This window comes from Alligator mississippiensis, chromosome 1 (genome assembly GCF_030867095.1).
Source record: "Alligator mississippiensis isolate rAllMis1 chromosome 1, rAllMis1, whole genome shotgun sequence".
Lineage (NCBI taxonomy): Eukaryota > Metazoa > Chordata > Crocodylia > Alligatoridae > Alligator > Alligator mississippiensis.
In genome coordinates this window covers 376,403,646-376,425,690 of record NC_081824.1, presented here as the reverse complement: position 1 = coordinate 376,425,690, position 22,045 = coordinate 376,403,646, and the positions used below count along the sequence as shown (strand labels likewise).

Sequence of the window (22,045 nt, the reverse complement as noted above, 5' to 3'; positions counted from 1 at the left end):
CTGTGGTAGTTTAAAGTCCTTTACAAGGTAAGGCAGGGTGGCCAGTAATTCAGAGTGGCACTAGCTTTCATTAGCAACAACCTAATGCATCTAACAAAGCTGGTAGTTGCCTACAAAAGTTCATGATTCTCAGAACCAGTCAGTCTCTAAATGGTTAACTCCTCTCACCTTCTGACCTCCTGATGTATTCCCCTGGTGAAGAAAACTCCCCCAACCTTTCTTTTGTGTAAATAGTTAGCCCAGCTGTTCTAACATACACTCATATGACAGGGTCTTAATGTCTCCAGTCTTCCTATTAGCTTTTACCTGCACTTGTTTCAGTTTTAATTGATCTTGAATATTGCCAGAATAAAACAGTATTCCATAAGAAGTCATATCAGTGTCTTCCATGTTAGCATAAATATATATATATATATATATATATATATATATATATACTTTTGTAATGGAAACAACTGATTCTAGGGTCAGATTTGACTTTGTCAGTGGTGTTGCATCACACTGGTAGTTCACAGTCACCTCATGAAAACTAAGGTTATTTTCCTTCTGAGTCTTTTCCCAATGCTGAACTCTAACCCTAGAGTAGATGTTTTTGTTATTAGTCACTGAGTGCAGGAGTTTGCATTTTAGCTATTGAATTTCATCACATTCTATTATTCCAGTTCTGAAGGTCATCTAGTTCTTCCTGTATGGTAATCCTGATCCTCTGTATTGACAAGGCATCAGCAAATTTAATCAGTGCATACTCTCTTTGTTTATGTCAAGGTCATTAATGAATATACTATACCAGTTTGGTCCCAAGTCTGACCCTTGAGAAACTACCACAGTAATATTCCTCCTGTCCAATACTTCCCATCACTACAAATTTTAGCCAGTACCTTATTCACCTTACATACTTCTAATAATCCCCTTCTTGTACAGATGACTAATTATTTCCTATGTGATACTACATTAAGTGTTTTACAAAACTTCAGGTAAATGAAATGGAACACATTTCCTTTTTGACTTAAATCGTTATCTTATCAAAGAAAGTCATGAGGTTAATTTGGTATGGGTAACAATTAGTAAATTCAGGTAAAATTTTCTCCAGTTTCCCATATCCCTCTGTGTCTTTTGTAATTCTTTCCTTCATAGTAATTACAGCTTAATGATTTTGTAGTTGCCCGATCTTTGGCAGAGCACATCTTAACCTTCCCGGACATTTCATTTTTGATCTGAGACTGGCTGTTCTTAGCCAACAAACCTTTAAAAACAATTTAGGAAATTAAGGAACAATAAATAATCCACAAAATTGATTGTATTAAATAGAGACTATGGGTGCTCATGTCATTACCTGGATTAGCTTTTATAGCTCCTGTGTTCCTATAGATTTATTGGTTGCTAGTTTTCCTCTCCCAACCATGTTGCCCTTCCCCCTTCCTCTTCCTCCCTTTCTCTCCCTCCCTCTTGCCTTTTGCATTCAAATTTCTCTTTCTTATGCACTGCTTTCTGACTGTTCTTTCACAACAGTTGATGAAGTCAGCTTCAGCCCATGAAAGATCATGATTTATGTACATATATTTTATATACACGCATATACATATACTTACTTTGGTTTGTCTGTAAATTGCAAATCTATGCTGCCTTCTACTTTATTTAGACTAAACATAGCTAACTACATCTCTTTGTTACTAGGGTCCATATCATCATTCTTCTTGAAAACTAAGACTAGGCCTTCATGTAATCATTGAATAATATGTTAACTATCTTTTAATTGAACCCCATTAGTCCTCTCCTTCTTTTTTGTTCCAATTTTTGCTATGTTTACAACTTAACTTAGATTTGGCAATTCTCATTTCATTCCACAGTGCCACACACCTAATTCATAACTCTTTTTCCCTCTTCATTTTTTTATGATATAACTGCTTACATCTAGTAACATTAATTAGTTCTTGAGGTATTTCCTGAAAACACTTTTCCTGATGTTTACAGCAAAAGTCCCAAATAGTTTTTGTATTATTATCTCAAGAATTTTCCAGCCTCCTCATTCAAGTCCTGACCTCTTCATTCCAGCTCACTTCTCTAAATTAGTTTTTTTTTTCAAAATTTTCCCTTTGAATTAAAAATAAAATGAAGTTACACACTTACTTTCCTCTATCATTATGCTTTTCAAGTTAATTTAAACTGAATCATCCTATCCAACATTATTTTCTATGGCCTGCTCTATTGTGCCCTCCTTATTTATCATGACTGAGTCTAAAGAAACATAATCCTCTTTTTTAGTTTAATTACTAGCTCATTAAGAAATGTATAGTGTAACCTAATCTTACCTAATTTATTTTACTTCTATGTTTTGTGAGCAGTGTATAATCTTCAAGTGTTTCTGGTACTGCCATTCCACCACTTTACTCTGGTTTCATATCCTGCACCAGTAGTTCTATTTCCTTCATTTTGTTGCATAGCCTCATTGTGTCAAAAGTTTACAAATATGAAAACATTGCATGATTGCAATAAGGCAAGTATCATGTTGCCTCTACCTCCCCTCTGCCCAACCTTCCAGGAAGTCACTTTAATCAAAAGTCACTAATTGTGTATTCTTTTTTTTTCAGCTGCCTGAGAACCTGGGTTTAGATTTGTAGAAGCGTTGAATTCTCACAAAAGAAGCGAAGGGGGCTGTTCTTCCATTTTAAAAAAACATTACATAAAAAGAAATCTTCTGAAAAAAATAGGTAGAAGTCTTTTTATACTGGGAGCAAAAACAAAAAACAAAAAAAAAACACTTAAGTTTGGTGAATATGAATCCACTGATATTGGAAAGCATCCAACTAATTTAGATATTTACATGATAGCAAAGCTCTGAATAAATTAATTATTTCATATTCAGAATGAAAAATAGTATGTGGTTTAAAGCTATCTTAACCAAGAGTAACAATACAAAATATTGAATAGCTATTAATTATGTAAGTAACATTTATTTGGTACACAGGAGGAGATGGGGGTCCTACAGTAAAATAATATTTGGACTTGTAATAGAATTCTTCAACATAATCAGGGACCCTGATTTTATGTATGTATATGTGTGTGTGTGTATAAATATGTGTATATATATGTATATACACTAGTGGTGTTTCATTTTAACCATGGAAAAATGTGAATTTGGGGTTACTTTTTTTAACCTGAAAATTGGGGATTTTTTAATCAGAGAAAACCAGGATCCCTGTTCATAATACACATATACATGTACTGAATAGGCTGAATACATGAACATGGGATAAATTAAGGGCTATATTTGGTGCTGTTATAGCTTAACTTTAAAATATTTAAAATCTATGGAATGTTATACCATCATAAAGTTAGAACAGTTTTAGGGAAGTTACAGGTTAAGGCTTTATGCTACCTCACACCCATACTATCATGACTTGCCACTAGGGCAGGGGTGGGTAATAATTTCGGGCAGAGGGCTGCTTACTGAATTTTGGGAAGCCATCAAGGATCACATGACAGGCAGCCAGGGGCAGATAAATATTAATTTTATAATTTTTTTTTTTTAGGGGCTCCACAAGCTGGATAGAATGGGCCACATCAAAACTGCAGGCCACATTTGCCCACCCCAGCACTAGGGGTTCTGATAAGCCGGGACATGGACAGGAGCCAGGACAGTCCCTCCTCTGAGGTGGGAGAGGATGTGGGGAAGATGGCATGTAGCTTTGAGGTGGAGAAACTACTATAAGGGTTCTGTCTTCCCTCATTTTGCCAGCAGGAGCCAGCTAATGTGTCTGTGTGGTGTGGGGGAGGATCTCAAAACAAAACAAAACAAAAAACCCTATTTTAAGTGAATGGATAGGGGAGAGAGGTAAAGAGAAAAGAAAGAAGAATCAGAATAATCTTGTTATTAGTAAGCAGGGATCCTAGTTTTCTCTGATAACAAAATCCCCAATATTTGGATATAAAAAAATAACCCAAAATCCACATTTTCTCTGATTAAAATGAAATGCCACACACACACACACACACACACACACACACACACACACACATATATATATATCTCAAAGAAAACCAGGATCCCTGTTAATAAGAACCAAAATACTGCATGTGTTGCAACAAATTGGGATTGGGTACAAGATGGGAAAAGGTTGAAGTAGTACCCACACCAGAGTAGGGCCAAGACCCAGTAGGCTATACATGTATAGTCTTCCGTGTCTTTCTCTGGTATGTCTTGTATGGGGATTCTTCTCTAGCCTCACCACATCCTAGGGATGAACAGCTTGATTATGGGCGTGCCTTTTTTTTTTTTTTTTTAAATCGGAGAACACCAGGATCCCTGAACATCACTAGGAAGTGTGGCTATGCCTTAAGGAAATGATCCTTCTGGCACAGAGGGAGACGATCCCAATGTGGGGAAAAAGGAGGAAAGGGGCCAAGAGGCTTCGTTGGTTCACCAGAAAAATCCAGAGCAGCCTACGGGCAAAAAGGGGGGCATATAAAAAGTGGAAACGGGGAGAGATTACTAAAAAGGAGTATACCTCCTCTGCTCGCGCTTGTAGGGAGGCAGTTAGACAGGCCAAAGCTATCATGGAGCTGAGGATGGCATCCCAAGTTAAGGATAACAAGAAATTGTTTTTTAGATATATAGGGAGTAAAAGGAAGGTCCAGGGTGGAATAGGACCTCTACTAAATGGGCATAAGCAATTGGTGACGGACAGGGGGGACAAGGCTGAACTCCTCAATGAGTTTTTTGCCTCAGTGTTCCTAAGCGAGGGGCAAGACAAGTCTCTCACTGGGATTGTAGAGAGGCAGCAGCAGGGCACCTGACTACCAAGCGTAGACCCTGAGATGGTGAAGAGGCACTTGGAAGAACTGGATGCGATTAAGTCAGCAGGCCCAGATGCCTTCAGTACCCTCCATCCGAGGATACTGAAGGCACTGGCTGACATGATTGCACAGCCACTGACAGGAATATTTGAACACTCATGGTGCACGGGCCAGGTCCCAGAGGACTGGAAAAGGGCCAATATGGTCCCCATTTTCAAGAAAGGGAGGAAGGAGGACCCAGGCAACTATAGGCCAGTCAATCTCACCTCCATCCTTGGCAAAGTCTTTGAAAAAATTATCAAGGCTCACATTTGTGAGAGCCTGGCAGGAAAAATTATGCTAAGGGGAAACCAGCATGGTTTCATAGCAGGTAGATCATGCCTGACTAATCTAGTCTCTTTTTATGACCAGGTTACAAAACACCTGGATGCAGGAGTAGGGGTTGACGTTGTTTAATTAGACTTCAGGAAGACCTTCGATACGGTATCCCACCCCATACTGGTGAACAAGTTAAGAGGCTGTGACTTGGATGACTACACAGTCTGGTGGGTGGCGAATTGGCTAGAGGATCATACCCAGAGAGTCGTAGTGGATGGGTCGGTATCGACCTGGAAGGGTGTGGGCAGTGGGGTCCCGCAGGGCTCGATCCTTGGACCGATACTCTTCAATGTCTTCATCAGCTACTTGGACGAGGGAGTGAAGTGTACTCTGTCCAAGTTTGTGGATGACATAAAACTGTGGGGAGAAGTGGACATGCCGGAGGGCAGGGAACAACTACAAGCAGACCTGGATAGGTTGGACATATGGGCAGAAAACAGCAGAATGCAATTCAACAAGGAGAAATGCAAAGTGCTGCACCTAGGGAGGAAAAATATCCAGCATACCTACTGCCTAGGAAATGAACTGCTTGGTGGCATGGAAGCGGAAAGGGATCTTGGAGTCCTGGTGGACTCCAAGATGAACAGGAGTTGTCAGTGTGATGAAGTAATCAGAAAAGCTAATGGCACTTTATCATGCATCAGCAGATGCATGACGAACAGATCCAAGGAGGTGATACTTCCCCTCTATCGGGAGCCGGTCAGACCAAAGTTGGAATACTGCGTGCAGTTTTGGTCGCCACACTTCAAGAGGGATGTGGATAACCAGGAGAGGGTCCAGAGAAGGGCCACTCGTATGGTTAAGGGCTTGCAGGCCAAGCCCTATGAGGAGAGACTAGGGCACCTGGACCTCTTCAGCCTCCGCAAGAGAAGGTTGAGAGGCGACCTTGTGGCTGCCTATAAATTCATCATGGGGGCACAGGAGGGAATTGGTGAGGCTTTACTCTCCAAGGCGCCCCCGGGGGTTACAAGAAATAATGGCCATAAGCTAGCAGAGAGCAGATTTTGACTAAACATTAGGAAGAACTTCTTCACAGTTAGAGTGGCCAAAGTCTAGAATGGGCTCCCAAGGGAAGTGGTGCTCTCCCCTACCCTGGGGGTCTTCATGAGGAGGCTAGATAGACATCTGGCTGGGGTCATCTAAACCCAGCAGTCTTTCCTGCCTATGCAGGGGGTCGGACTCGATGATCTATTGAGGTCCCTTCTGACCCTAACATCTATGAATCACGGATGGAGAAAGATAAATCTAGCAAAATGTCAGATCAACCAACCTGCAATGGCAATCAAAAAAGCCCATAAGATGCTGAGCATCACTAGGAAGGAAATAGAAAATAGAATAGAGAACATCATCCTGCCCTTATATATACAGTCTTGTATTACCAAATGCAAGACAACCGCATATATGAGATGACCCCCAATAATTAGATTCTATACATGGAAAATTTATAAATCTATTATTATATTTCATGTATGTAACGTAGTTATTAGAGGATATCTTAAATTCATCCCCCTCCCCTGCAGGCAGTGGAGAGGACATGTGATCAGGGAGGCAGTAATGGGGCTGACACTGGGTGTGGTGGGGAACAGGAATTGTGGGACATAGGTGGAGGAAGCAGTGGGGAACAGGCAGTAGGGGACAAGTGGTAGGGTGCAGGCAGTGTGGAGGCAGTAGGGCATGTAGGGAGAGACAGGAAGCTTATCTCTGCCATGTGTCCCCTACCCACTTACCCTCATGTGCCAGCCCCCCTCAGATTCAGGGCCCCAATCCCCCTTCCTCTGTCCTCCCTCTTCTCTCCTCAATGCCACTTTCCCATCCTGTGTTCCTTCCATCCTGCCTCCCCGCAAAAGTCCCTATCCCTGCCTGCTCCTCTACAACCCCTACCTTTGCTCCATGCTGGCAGGTTCCCTCCCTTCTGCAGCCTGGGGCAGTGAACATGGCTCTATTCCACCCTGTAACATCAACTGTTCCTAGCCCCCTGCCATCAACTACTCAGTTGTAAGGTGAGGGACATTTCTCCCCCTGCTAAATTGGAGAAAGCCTTGTCTTCTAACTGAGTAAATAAGAAAAATCCATGCTGCACTCTATGCAGTTCTGGTCTCTGCAAAGGAAGTAGTAGAATTCAAAAAAGTACAAAGAAAAGGATAACCAAAATTGTCAGAGGTAGGGAGTAGTCTCTCTTTATATTGTTGCCATACAAGGAGAAAATAAAAAAGCTACACCACTTCAGTTTGGAAATGTGAAGGCTGAGGAAGAATGACAGAGAGAGAGATCTATAAATTCATGAAGCTTGTGGACCAAGTGATCAGGGAACTATTGTTCATTAACTCCCATTATATTAGAACTCAATCTGCATGAGATGCTAAATGCACAGTAGACTAATTCTACTATGAATGAATGCATCATGGGCAAAAAAATGTATTAGTGCGTTAATGTGCATTGGTCTAATAAAATATATCAAATTCACCCGAGGAACCTTGTCTGCTTAATGTGCGTTAGAATTTGTCTACTGAGCATTGTGTCACAAGAAGACTGTTCGCGTTTGCTGCTGCATTTTACTGCCTGCTACTATGCATTTATGTAGTACCTCATATTAGAGGTACTAACTTAATGTGAAGTAGCAAAAGTGCATTAATGCACCTATGCCCAATTAGTAAGAGACAGGTTTAAAACTGACAGGCAAAGTACTTTGTTTTAATGCAGTACATAGTTAACTTGTGGAATTAATTGCCACAGGTTACAGTGGAGGCAGATAGCATAGCCAGGTTCAAAAAGGGACTACACAAAATCATGAATGACAAATATATTAATATCGGTTGAACAGAAAACTTGGAGATGTTTCCTCTGGCATCCCTAAACCAATAATTATAGATGCCAGGAAGGGTAATGCATAGGAGATAGATCACTCCAGATCTATTGAGTTGAATGTTCAACCTCTAAAGTATCCATTCCTAACACTGTTGGAGAGAGATCTATTTTTGATAACAAAGGAAATGTGGGCCTAACCTCACTAAGGGAACTATGAGCCTCCCTTAAACAGGAAGGCCAATGGAAGCGGGGGTGGGGGGGAACAAACAACCCCCCACCCCCAATTTCAGAGGATAAAAAAAACGTTAAAAACATGGATGGGAGTAATGGTCATCGGTTAATAATGAATGCTCCAAGGGTGGATGTTGAGTAGAATACACCAGCCTCAGGGTGGGGGGCACACCAGACATTTATGAAGGAGTGATCGAAGATTATCCCTTTATGGACATCTACAATGGCCTGTCAGTTCAGCACTTCACCTTTAGGCTGACCTTAAAGTCCCCACTAAGGATCAGACACTCATGTGGGTTGTAGATGCTGAGATATTTGAGCTTCTCCTGGTAGAACCATGCCATCTCCAAGTCCCAAACAAGGGCATAGATGTTAATCATGTTGAGGATGTACCCCTGTATTTGGATCCAGAGCTCAAGCAGTCAGCCTAACACCACCTCAGTGGTCTGAAGGATCTGTGGCTGTAGTCTTAGGGAAAACAAGGTGTCCACCCCATAGGATATATCTGTAAGGTGTCTGAAATAGAATTTGTCTCCCCACTCCAGGTGCAAGCTGGCTTCAGTGCCTAGAGTCATATCCATTCCCTGCAAGAACATCACAGAGTAGATGTGATTCCTAGAAGTAGAATCCTACTTCCTATCCTGAAGTAGGAATATACCTGCACCTATGGAGAACTGGCCTGTAGCAACGGGTGTTGAGGGTTCCAATGTTGAGGACTCTCACTAATAGGAGATTTGATAGGATTAATAGGGCCCTCACAGGGGAACATTCAGTTGTGGGGCCCAGAAACAATCCCACTGTCCTCCCATAGGCATGGAGCAAATCTTGGAAGCTGAGGGTCACTTATAGTTTTTGTCAGTGCACTGCTTGGGCACCTTGTCTTCCCAACGAGAGCCCACACAGTGTTGAGGGCTTGATGGAAATCCTCTAGAAGTCTTCAGCAAGCTTCATCTTTCTCCTAGAGTGTTGCATGCTCTCCAGGAACTGGAACATCTCTTCTTGGGGTACAGCTAGGACCAAGAGATCTGTGGACCCACAGAGCCCACCAACTTATGGCAATCTTCCCTATGGCTCTGTGGTTTGTTGGGCTCCTCCTGACTTCTGGGTGAGTTTGAATTTTTCCCCTCCACCAGCTTAGTTTGGACAGAGGCCCTGTGGAACACCAATGAAACTATCTGGTCCACTATATCCTCCAACACAAGCAGATAGAGTGGTGTGGCCCCATGTGGTGGGGGATGGGCAGGCATGGGGAGTTGCAGGGAAGAAGACAGGGAGTCCATTCAGTATCTCCCCTCCCCCCCCATCAGGGTTGGTGTAATTTTGGGGGTATCTTGCTCTTCCCTCCTTCATATTAGAGCTACAAGGGACATTAAGGTCAGTGACAGGGGTGGCACAAGTGATGTTTGGAGGAGATACTTCAGGAACTTTGGTAGTGGTAATGCCATCCCCAGAGCCCTGAGGTAGGAATCCTTTCCTACTGGGGCTTGCTGGTGTGAGCCCCAGGACTCCCACCTCCCCCAGGTGGTCAGAGAGGGAGGGATCAACCACCAGATCCATTCCTGTGTTGGCCAAGTCCTGAGCCTCTGCACCTACAGTGAGGGCAGGATGGTTAATAGGAATTTCATGGGAGACAGTGGCAAAACCTTGCTAAAGTCAAGGTATATCAGGGATCCTAGTTTTCTCTGATTAAAAAAAAAAAAAGGTTAACCCCCCCCCCCTCAAATTCACATGTTTCCATGATTAAAATGAAAGGCTACTATAAATAGATCTATATATTACTAGCATTCCATTTCAATCATGGAAAATTCCCACATTCAGCCTATGGAAAAAGTCTCTTGTCTTGGATTTTGGAGTACAAGGTGGTGGGGGGTGGGGGCAGAACCAGAGCCACAGAGCTATTTCCCCCTCCCTCCACCTGCCCCCTAGTCCCACCCAGGCATGAAGCACATAGGACAGGGGCAGACAATTATTTCGGGTGGAGGGCCGCTTACAGAGTTTTGGCAAGCCATCGAGGGCCACATGACAGGCAGCCAGGGGCAGATATATATTAATTTTCTAAATGTTTTAGGGGCCATTCAGGCCAGATAGAATGGCCTGGTGAGGAACATCCAGCCTGCGGGCTGCATTTTGCAAACCTCTGACATAGAACCTCCATCCTCTGTCCAGCCCATCAGCAGAGTAAGCATCTCTGGTTTTGGGAAACTGTTGCATGACCAGGCAGGAGCCACACTTCTTTGTGCTTCAGGTATGTCAGTGGGAATGGAGCTGCAGCCATGTCTGACAGCAAATGGGGTAAGGAGAAAGAGGCTATGGGGAGTGGGGTAAAGCAAGGGGGTACAGGCTGCAGGGGCGGAAGAAGTCAGTGGGGAAACCATGCGTAGGGGGAAGAGAAAGCGGGGGGGGGGGGGAGAGTCTCCAGGGACAGAAGCCATGGTAGAGGCTACAGAAGGAAGAGGTGAAGGCACCAGGAGTGAAGAGGAGTGGGCAGCGTTCAGGTGGAAGAAGTAGGGTGCTCCTCTCTAGTTGCCTGCCCTGCTCGGTCACCTGCCCTCCTGTCACTGGTTTTCCAGTTGTAGCAGTGGGGTGTAGGGAATGCATTTGACACATGTATATCTCCTTTATAATAGGATGATATTCCTGTTTTTTCCTCTACCCTCCCTTCCTGTTATACCCATCTACAACCCAATTTATTCTATGTTATCTGAATCAGTGTATCTGCTTTAATAACATATGATCATCAACCTTTAAGACTAAGTTACAGAAAAAGCAGTGAGGGAGAGGAGGATGTTCCTAACTTTGGTATTAACAATTCTTGAGGGACTTGAGTTGCGGGGAAATAGAATTGAATTGAGTTGCCTACCTCCTCAGACATACATAATAGGTAAAATAGAGTCTGGTCTTTGGTCAAAGAATACCACAGTTTGCAGCACAGTTTTGTTTAATATTTAGTTAGAGACCACCACTAGTAGGCAATTGATTTTCTCTGGTCCCTTAGGCATTCTCTTAGCAGATTCATTGTATGCCCATAAAAGTGAAAAAGAAGCTTGTTGTTCAGTATTACAAGTTTTGTTACTTTTTTTCACCAATTATATGTGAATCTAAACCTTTCAGTTGGAAAATTGATTTGCAGATTTCAGCTTCCACGTTTAGGTCTGTTCTCAATTCAAAACAAACTGCTTATAAAAAAGATATGCTTAAAGCGCACATTACTTATTCTATGGCATAAAGTCTATGTGAGCTGTTTATAGATTGCAGCAGAAAAATCTCATAGAACAAAAAAATGTTTCTTTTGGGCTGTTCATGTGAAATATATTTCAACAGAAGAAAATAATTGCATATTCTCTGATGCAGAGAATTGTCATTGCTTCTTTGCTTGATATAATTATGCAGTAGTCTACTCTGTCAAACTTTCTAGAGTTTTATACTAGACTGTTTCCATATTTCAGCAACTAGCAAAATGAAATACTCCTTCTCTTCTAAGGACTCATTAATGTGAGCAAAAATGGTAAGGATTAGATGCACATAACTGTATTGGAACATATAACAAAGTATGAAAGGACTTACAACCAGGAATCCTGGTTTTCTTTGATTTAAAAAAAAAAAATCCCCAACTTGCAGTTAACACCCCCCCCCCCCCAAATCCACATTTCCCCATGATCTAAATGAAACACCACTAATATATAGATGCATATATAGACATTTCATTTTAATCATGGAAAAATGTGGATTTGGGGTTACTTTTTTAAAACTGAGAAAGGGATCTTTTTAAATCAGAGAAAGGATCCCTGCTTATAACCATTCATACATTCTGAAACAATGTATAATTTTTTTCCACAATATTTATTCAAACTTGTTATAATTGTTCTAAGTTTATATTACTAATAGATTGCCTATGCCTTTACTGATTTTTAGAAAGTATTTACCATTATTTTCATACATACAATGGCTTTACAAAGTAGCCATATACATGTATATATGACTAGTTTGTAAAGTATGAAAATAATGGTAAGTACTTCCTAAAAATCAATGAAGGCACAAGCAATACATGTATATATGGCTACTTTATAAGGCCATCATATGTATGAATGTAATGGTATGCGTACATATCTGGAATAGCTCCTATAAAATACCACACTGTTGCAATCTCCAGAATAAGTAGTTGCTTAACTCAGGTGAGCCAACTTAAGCCAAATGTAGATATTTTTTACATGGGTTAAAATCTTTTTTGTTACCCTTTATACACTTATGTCATATGTGCCACATACGGCATGGAGAGACTCTGCATATAGTACCTGATGGATTAGGAAGGAGACAGGCAGCACAGTGTTAGATAGGGAAGAAAGATGAAAGCAGAGCAACAGATTGGGCAGGGCAAAGAGTACTGGAGTCACTCTCAGAGGGTGCGTCCACACATGCAAGCACGTGCGCCTGCAGCAGCTCAAATAGCAGCTGTGCAAATTTGAGCCAGGGCTTTTTGCTTCAGCGCACATGCTCAGACCTGCACATTGTTGTGAAGCAAATTGTGCCACTTGGGGCAAAATAACCCTGCCTGGCTCCTTCCAGATCTTCAGCCATGGGGAGCTAGAACCTGGAGCCAGCACCTGTGTTGTCCCCAATGGTATAAAAAGCTGCCCTGTCCTGGCCCCAGCAGTATAAAAAGCTGCCCTGGCAAGTAGCTCAGGGCTACTAGCTCTCAGGAGCTTCTGGGGACCAGTCAGTTCGTACCTGAGGACACTACCCCTTGTACCAGCTGGACTGCTGAAGAAACCATGAGAGTTCCCTGCACCCTCTACCCACTGCAGCAGTCTGGCAGTGGGGGCCGCTGCCTGTCTGTGACCTGCTGTGCACCTGCCAGACTCGGATGGGGACTGCAGAGCCAGTAGAGGCATCTGCCCCTCTGGGCCAGCTGCCAGTGGACTGTGGTTGCAGGGTTGGGCTTTGTGCTGCACTACTGCCATTTGTGCCCCCTGCCCAGCCATCTGGGCAGCTATCACCCAGAAGATGTTCCAGGTGTGGTGGCCTGCTTTGAACTATCAAAGCATGTCCTCCTGGCCCCATTTGGCCAGGAAGTCAGCCACAGCCAGATGGATCCAAGGTGCCAGTTCTGAGCAAGCAGGGTCCTGACACTGGCATCCCTAACAGGAATTCTGGTGTTCCCTATTAGAAACTTGAAAAATCCCTGATAAAAAAAATCCCAAAGTCACTCTGTAAAATACCCCAAATCTATGTTCCACCATAAGTGTAAAAAAAAAAAGACCACTATAAAGACAGAGAGCAAGACAGAGACAGTGATCAGTTGGACAATGTTTTATTGATATAACTTACAGTGTTAAAGCATGTCTCTTATCATAATAATAAAGTGAACTCTAAATACGTGCTTCATGAATTCATGAATACATGTTTTGCTGCACTCCCACAGGGCAATGGCCCCCACACAAGGGGTTCCCCCTCCCAACAGGAGATTCAGGCCCCAATGTGGGGTTCAGTCATTTCACAAGGGGTGCGGCCACCCAACAGGGGTTTAAACCCCCAAACAATGGGTTCGGCCCCCCAACAGGGGGTTTGGCCCTCTCGCAAGGGGCATGGGTCCCCAACAGGAGGTTCAGCCTCCACACAAGGGCTACAGCCCCCCAACAGGGGCCAAATGGCCAGGTACCACCCCCCTTGCAAGGTCCACATGCTCCACCCGAGCCCCCCAATTGCTGCCACACCTGGCCCCATCCCCCACAAGTTGCTGCAGCCCACCCAATGGCTGCCCCACCCAGCCCCACCCCCCAGACCTCCCCAATGGCTGCCCAACCAAGACTTACCCCCCAACTTGCACCCCCAGGCCTCCATGGCTACCCCCACAACCCCAGGCACTGTCTGTTTTTTTAAAAAAATCAAACAAAAAACCCCCAGAAAAATTAATGGAAAAAAAAAAAGCCTCTGCTTACCTTAGAAGCAGGGCAGGGGAGTTCCAGGGCCTCCTGGCAGAGCCCCCCCAGGCAGCGGAGGGCAGCAGGGCCCAGGCTGGGGCTGCTAGGGCTGTCACCCTGCCCCTCACTGTGCAGGTGAAGCCCCAGTCAGCCAGATGGCAGCTGAACATCTGGCAAGTGCTGGGTTTTTTGTTTTTTGTTTTTAAGTATGGGGTGTGGGGACAGGGATCGGGGGGATTTTTGGGATGGAGCTGGCCAGGTCGGGTATGGGGTCCTTCGGGGGTGGGGGGGTGGTGGTGGTGAGAGGGGCTGGCCCCAGCAGGGTTTGGGCCTCATGGGGCTGGTGGGGGGAGGGGCCAGCCAGGACAGGGGTTGGAGGCCTTGGGGGCCTGCCAGGCTTTGGGGAACTGGGTGGGGGCTTCAGGGGTCCCCCCCATGGTCCCCTCCCCCCTCCTCCAGCCCCCCCCCAACCCCTTACTCACTGGCACTGGAGCCTTGGTGCTGAAACGTGGTCTGGCCGGGCATGTATTTCAGCACCAGGGTGAGGGCCAACCATAGAGATGCTGTGGCAATAAGAGTATCTCTGTGGAGGTCCCAGCCTCCGGTTGTCTCAGGGCACATTCCCTGCCCCACTTTTTTAAACTTAGATTTTTTTAGACCCCTGGATATCCAGCAGTCTAATTTTCTCCCTGCACTGGAAACTTGCAGTGCAAGGAACATTTTTTTGTTCCTGCACATGCCTATTGCCTCACCTCAAAGGGGTTCGAGGTGGGGCAAAAGACACGTGCACGCTCATGTGGATGTGCCCAGAGAGGGTTGGGAGCTATTATGTGGCACATGTGCCAAAAAGTTTGGCTGCCACTTGTTACTTATACAAATGAAACCAAGCAGAATTAATTAATTTTACTTACTATCGTCGTGTTGTGTTGTGTTGTGTTGTGTATGGTGCCCTAAGGAAAGATTCACTGATGTCTTTGGGGCCAAGGTACAGTGAGTCTCATTTACCTAGATAAGATTGTCCTCAAAAAGCATAATGGTTCTACAAATGTAATCCCTGCTTAAAGCTCTTCTCAGAGAGGCATGCACAAGAGATTGTAAATTAAGTGATCATTGTTTATTAGCTTGCTTCTTTCCATTTTATTTTGTTCTTTTCCTTTCTTTAATAATCGCATAGTTTCATAGTTTATATCTGTGATTATTTGCTTGTCTTAGCTGAGGTATTACCTGAGTCCTGGGAAGCATTCTATTTGACAAAACTAGTGGGATTAAAAATGCTGGATTCATATTAAGAGAAGCAGTAATTAACACTTGCTCTTCCATTTTTTATGTATTTTGTTTGTTCATATTTAGCAACTTGAAGGGTAAAAAATATTTGGTTTTCTGAAACATTAAACACCCCTTTCAATGTCATAGAATTTCAAGACAGCAGAAGAAAATTTATCTATGACATATTTAAAAGGACTATTTAAAAATTTAATGTTGGTTTCTTTTTAATTCAGTGCAAGGACATACCCACCATAGAAGTGTAAATAAGCATCTCTCTCAACACACTTTCTGAAAAACTGAAAGAGATGTATTATACAACAGCTTTTCGTTTCCTGGCCATGAATTATTTTACGTTCTGTAACAGGGGGCCTTCTCGAGGCTAGTCACAATGTCAGCCCACCCACCTGTCTAGGGCAGTTTGCTCACCACACTTTGATGTAATAATACCAGATATAGCAATATGGGAGGCTACCCATTTAACACCCCAATGTCTAGGGCATTATACACAGCTCTGAACCTTCTTTATACTATGTCACATGGTTCAAAGATGACATACAAAAGGCCTCTGGCCCAGCTTGGCCTCAGGTATCCTTAGGCATGCCTGAGCTTCACACCATCTCACTGGGGCCCACTTGGCTTCTGACCCAAACTTAGCCTCAGGTATCCTTAGGTGTGCCTGGGCTGCATGCCCTCTCACTGGGACCTCAACTCCAGCTACTGCAGTCAGCCCATGTGCAGTCCATCAGGCCCCCTTAAGGCTCTACTCTACTCTGCAACTGGCTCCCACTTCACTCCCTCACTGGGGACACTATTTTTCCCCCTCATTGGGGCTTTTGGGCCTTAGGTGCCTGTCAACATACTTGGGCCCCTCAACTCAACCTACTGCCTACTCAGCCCTCAGGTGCCTGTTAACATGCCTGGCCCATGCCTCTGGCCCAACTCAACGGGCCTGAGCCCTGTGATTTTTCTGTCAGGGTGTGCTACCCTAGCCTTTACCCTCCATGGGGTACCCATAAAACAGCAGGGAATGAGACTGTCTGGCACTCCATATTCAGGATTCATTAGGGAGGCACAGGTATAGCATTTCCTGGAAGGTTCCCTGCCACAGGCAGCCCCACCACACCATCCAGCCCCAGCAGGGTGTAGTTTTATGTCATGCCCCAGGACCAGAAACATCCTCCATCCCCATAGTTCCTACCCTGGACCTGCAGGTCCTCTGGGAGCAGCAGCTCTGGCCAAACAGTGTTGTCCCTATGGCAAAAGCTGACTCTACTGTTCAGGGCCTGCTCTTATTCTCCAGCAGACAGGCCCTCCTCCAATCAGGCAAACATATGGCACCCCCCACCCTGATTGGCACTAAAGTCTCCTAAAGTCTGCTCTGCTGCCTGCTCAAACCCTTAAAGTGGCAGACACCAAAGGTACCCTGCCACACATTCAAAGAATAAGATTTGTTTGAGTTACTATTTTTTTTTCTAATTAATTTCTACTAGAGTTGAACTTATGATTTCTAATGATCATTTGTAGTACACCTAAAGCTGGACAGACATAAAATGACAGAAAGCCTCAGACCATTTTGGTGATGATTTTTCTACCACCACATTGAAAGTTTTTGGTAGATTTTATTTCTTCTGGGTCCTACTCTAGTGCCTTTACTCATGTGCCTGCCTTGTAGTTCTTTGACACACTTTTACCTTTTATGTATGGAAGTGACTAAGATAGATTTTTTTTTTTTCTTCAGAAAACGTTCTAATGCACCATGTAATCTTGTCACATTTGGCATTCTTCCTTCACAACAAAGACCATTTGGAAATTTCAAGATATGAATCCTTCAGGACTCTACTTTCCATTTCAAGCAAACATTTGCCAAATAGTTTACTGGAAGGGTTTTGATCGACTAAGAGTTGTAGGATGAGATCCCATATTTAAATTCTAGATGTTCCTTTAAAGCGATCCTTTTTTTCATTTTTTTTTCTTTTTGCAAGGACTGAAAAAGGCATTTCCCTTTCTAATTAATAGATCTTTAAAACTTCAGAAGCTTATGTCAGCTATATATTTAGAATAATCTCAAGCTTTAATTCTGAAGAAAAATGTACATAAAAGCAACTTGTGAGTCCATTTTCAGCTGCTTCAATTTATAGAGGGAAGCATCATTGAAGGAGAATCAGCTAATTGAACTATGTAAATAGGAATATAAGAAAACTTACTTGAGAAGTCATTTATTCATTAATTGAAGATGTAGTCAGTTTTGAAGTATTGCTTAGCACTTCAAGCTCTCAAGAGAAATTCATTCAATTATATTTCCATATCTAACTCTAGTAAGTGCATGTTAATGTTAGAGAAACAATACACAGTGGATGGTATATATATTTTAATTTTTTTCAGATATTTCCTAGGGGAGTTTATTTACTGGTTATAAATATTACCTCATAATAGGAGAGGTATACTACCATGGAGTAGTTTACAAAGAAAGTAATTTTTCATATAAGACTTCAAAAAGAACACTTTTTAAAATTTGTTTTCTCTTAATTTAAAATGATTGTGTTCAGGACACGGATTTGTGCGACCACTAGATACGCTTCCCAATAGATTTCAAGTCCTTATTTAATTACAGATGATGACAGTAAACTGCCAATTTAACCTCATCAACTCTTGAGCATTAACTGAAAAAAAAAATAGGTGATTATATTTGCAACTGAACGGTAACTGTTTTTAATTACGAGGAGCTAGATGCAATTAAGGGCTTTTAAGTGCTTACAAGTACTAATTCTTAGGTTATAATACCCAGGAAAAAAATACAAAACCTGGAGTCAAGCTCCCTATCATTGTTGTTGTCCTCTGTGGTCAGATACGACTGAATTTCATCTCATGGCTAATGCATTCAGTGTTTGGTTCTCTGATAACCTATACCCTGCATTTTGCCTCAAATGTGTGTGTGTGTGTGTGTGTGTGTGTGTGTGTGTGTGTGTGTATATATCTATATATATAGATATATATATATATAGACTTGAGACATGAACATAGACAGAGTGGACTAGGAGAAATGTTCCTGTTAACATTTTTTTTTCTTGTAAGCGTTTGTGCTCAGCACACTAGATTTGGTTCACAAATCTAGTTGTGCCAATTGGTAATAGGTCTTGCATTTACAGTATTTTTCTTTCCAGCTTTGAACATCAGTATTAGGGTGAAATTTCATGTTACACTTAAACCATACTAAGGACATTTAAAGCATGAGCATTCACACACTAAAACTCTTTAACTTATGCTAAGTATCCTCTAAGCATCTCAACATTACCCCACTTCAGTTGAGGGGTAACTCTGGGCCTTGCTACCTAGATCATGTTAGGGTAATTTTAGTCTGCTGAATGGAAATAAACCAATCAATTTGCAGTCCTCCAGCTTCCCAGGATTCACTGTTCACAGCCCTCTCTCTCCCATTCAGAGAAAGAATAGAGCCCAGGTGTCCTTGCTTCTAACCACACCCTTGCACACTAGCCCTATAGTAGCAAGTCAGAGCTGGCAGGAAAGAAACAGTTTTAACTTTAGCATGTGACTGCTCACAGCATGTTCTAACTTTACACCACTTAACATTCTACAGATTTAGTATGGCCAAAATATAATATGCAACTTCAACCTAACTTGTACTAATTAATTCTTTGTGTCATTTTTAAGTCTTTATATCTTTTAATGATTTACTGTATTTTATTAGTGTAAGCAGACCACAGTTGTCCATACCATAGTTGTCTGTAGGGGAGTTTCTTCATCAAAATCATAACACCTTTTTAGTTACATTTACTGAAGGACACCCAGTGGGTGGGTCCAGGTGGGGAAGGGATCAGGGGGTTGGTAGAATGGATGGGTCTGGGAGTGTCCTCCCATGGTCCCCTCTCCCCTCATTCAGCCCCCTGACCCCTTTTTACATTTACTTCAGTCCTTTAGTCCTTCAGTTTAATGTTCTATCTTGCTGATTTATTTTCATTTTTTTGGTCAAACTGATTAATTGGAAATGGTTCAGTTTCTTGATTGGATGGCTTTAGGTTGTCCGTGATTGATCGGCATAGAGAAAAGAAGTGACATCTATTGCCATGTAGACTTTTGGTTATGTCTTCAAGATTATACCTCTGTTTACCAAATCTTATGCTAGCTCTGTGTCCTTGGAGACTTCATTATTGATGTGCATGACAGAGTAATATGCAGGTAAAGGAATTTGAATATAGGTAAAAGAACATGCTGATGCTCTAATGTTGAAGCCTTTTAAGTAGCCTCATCTGACCCTTGGAGCCTGTTGTTGGAGCCTGGTAAGTAGGCATATAAGAAGTGAGCTAGTTAAACATATTCTGTTTTTTTTAAGGCTAATATTCAGTCCAAAATATGAGCATGAAACTCCAAAGCAATCTGTGATGACTTGCAGGTCTTCCTAGGAATAAGCACCCAACACACTCATCAGCAAGCAGAAGTTCTTGGATAAATTTGTGAAGCACTCTTGTTTTGACTTGCAGTGAGTTGGGATTAAACAGTTTTCCTTCATTTTCACCTCTAAACCAAATATCTATATCAAAAATCACTGAAAGCAGCTAGCAGCATGACAATATGAAGATACTAAATAGTGCAGGTGGTGGAGACACAATCTTATCTTAGTGTGTTAACTGGAAATTTATTGAAGATAAGAGCTATCTTCCATCACTCTTGCCATCATCCCATCATGAAAATATGTAAATGTTATAATGTAATTGTCAGGGCAGCAAATCCTAGATAAAGTTTCTATAGGGTTTCTCTGCTAATACTGTCATATGACTTTGTTAGATAAAAACACAGTAGAGGTCAATAATTTGCTGTCTGTATTTTTCTTGTGTTTGCCAGGTCCTAAAGATCATATTTGTTGTGTCTCCTGTCTTTGAAACCATGGTGCGTATCAGGGAAAAAAATGTACTTCTGCAGCAAATAAAGCAGATGATGATGATTCTACCAAATGACTTGCCAACTGCAACTATGAGGAAGATTTTTCAGTGACTGACACGCATGAAATGATTCTGGGGTACTTGTCTGAGAAAATGTCTTCCCTTTATTTTTGTAATGGTATAAAAGGTCTGATTTAAATCTTTGTCACCATAAGGAGAACTGGCAATGAGGACTTCTGAACTTCACCATACTTCACAGCCACTCTCAAATATGAATGTTGACATTGTGTTTATCCTAAATGCCCTACCCTGATACTTTAACAAATTTGTCTCAAACTAACAAAAAACGGATACACAAGTGGTATGGCTTACATAACAAAGGGTAATCTTATGCCCAAAAAGGAGGGCAATGCTCTGGTAACCTTTCTCCAAGCACTGTTTTTACATATTTCTCAATTATTCTTCAATGTAAAATCTACATTAATATATAACTTGAATCATTCCATTGCAAATCATAGTATTCTTAATTGCATTTTAATTATGGGATCACAGTCTCTCCCAATGGGTTTCCATCATTGCAAATGTAAAGTTAAACTGACTCTCCAAGTATAGCATGATCTGAAAACAAATGGATTACATAGTCCTCAACTATGTCCACTGCATCTACCTGTGTAACCTGGATATAGCGATACATGAAATACTTTCAGAAGAGATGTGATAGTTGAAAGAATCAGCCAGTTTCTCATAAAGTGGGGTGGAATAATGATACAAGGATAGAGATTGTATTGTCCCTATCTGGGTTTTTCCTATTCTTTTTTGTATGTACAGGTTTTCCATTGACTTTCTAATGTAAATTCACACAAGGCAATTGAAACAAAGGCTCGTTCATGCTCCCAAGCTACAGTGTCCTCCTGTCAGCTCCTCTTGTCTCTCTTTCTGTCTCCTTGATGCTTTGCCTTTTGGTTATCTATTGGATGAGCATCAACAGAAAAGTTGTCTGAATTCAGTCACCCCCAGCCCCCCATGGCAGCCCCCCCCCCCAACTCCAGCCTCCATCACTTAAAAAAAAAAAAAAAAGTGCCTCTTCTCACCAAGCAGGAGCTGTGGGGGCTCCAGGGCCTCCTGGCAGAGCCCTTCTGGGCAGCACAGGGCAGCAAGGTGCAGCAGGATCCAGAATGAGGCTGCTGGGGCTGTTACTCTGCCCTGCACTGTGCGGGCAGGGCCCCAGTGACTGAGACAGCAGTTAGAACTGCCGGTAAGGGCCGGGGAGGGGGTTGAGTTTTTTTCACCTGATGCTGGGGTGGTGGGGCAGGGATGGTGGGGCTCAGAGGGTTGGGGGGCTGGGGCCAGGAAGGGAAGGGATTGGGGAGGTCCAGGGGGCAGGCAGCAGATGGGTCTGGGTGGGGAAGAGATCAGGGGCCTGGTGGAATGGATGGGTTGGGGGGGTCCCCCATGGTCCCCTCCCCCCTTATTCAGCACCCCGACCCCTTACTTACTGGCAATGGAGCCTGGGTCCGGCAGCCAGAGCATCTCTATAAAAGACCCAGCCTCTGGTTGCATGCCCCATTTGTTTGTTTGTTTATTTTTTTTCTGTTAGGTTTTTTGACCCCTGGATATCTTGGGCTCTAATTTTGCCCCTGCACTGCCAACTTGCAGTGCAGAGAACATTTTGTTATCCTTGCATGTGCCTCTAGTAGCATGTCAAAGGGGCTTGAGACGCTTCAAGAAGCATGTGCAGGCTCATCTGGACGCGCCCTG

The 22,045-nt window shown here is 42.8% G+C and overlaps 1 long non-coding RNA gene across 1 annotated transcript; it reads left to right on the top strand.

Moving 5' to 3' along the window:
- Positions 1 to 3,536: 3,536 nt before the first annotated feature.
- On the top strand, positions 3,537 to 21,140 carry LOC132250203 (uncharacterized). Its single transcript, XR_009461840.1, has 3 exons — positions 3,537 to 3,652; positions 9,171 to 9,313; positions 20,250 to 21,140. It is a non-coding gene; the product is annotated as an uncharacterized LOC132250203 (long non-coding RNA).
- The last annotated feature ends 905 nt before the right edge of the window (positions 21,141 to 22,045 follow it).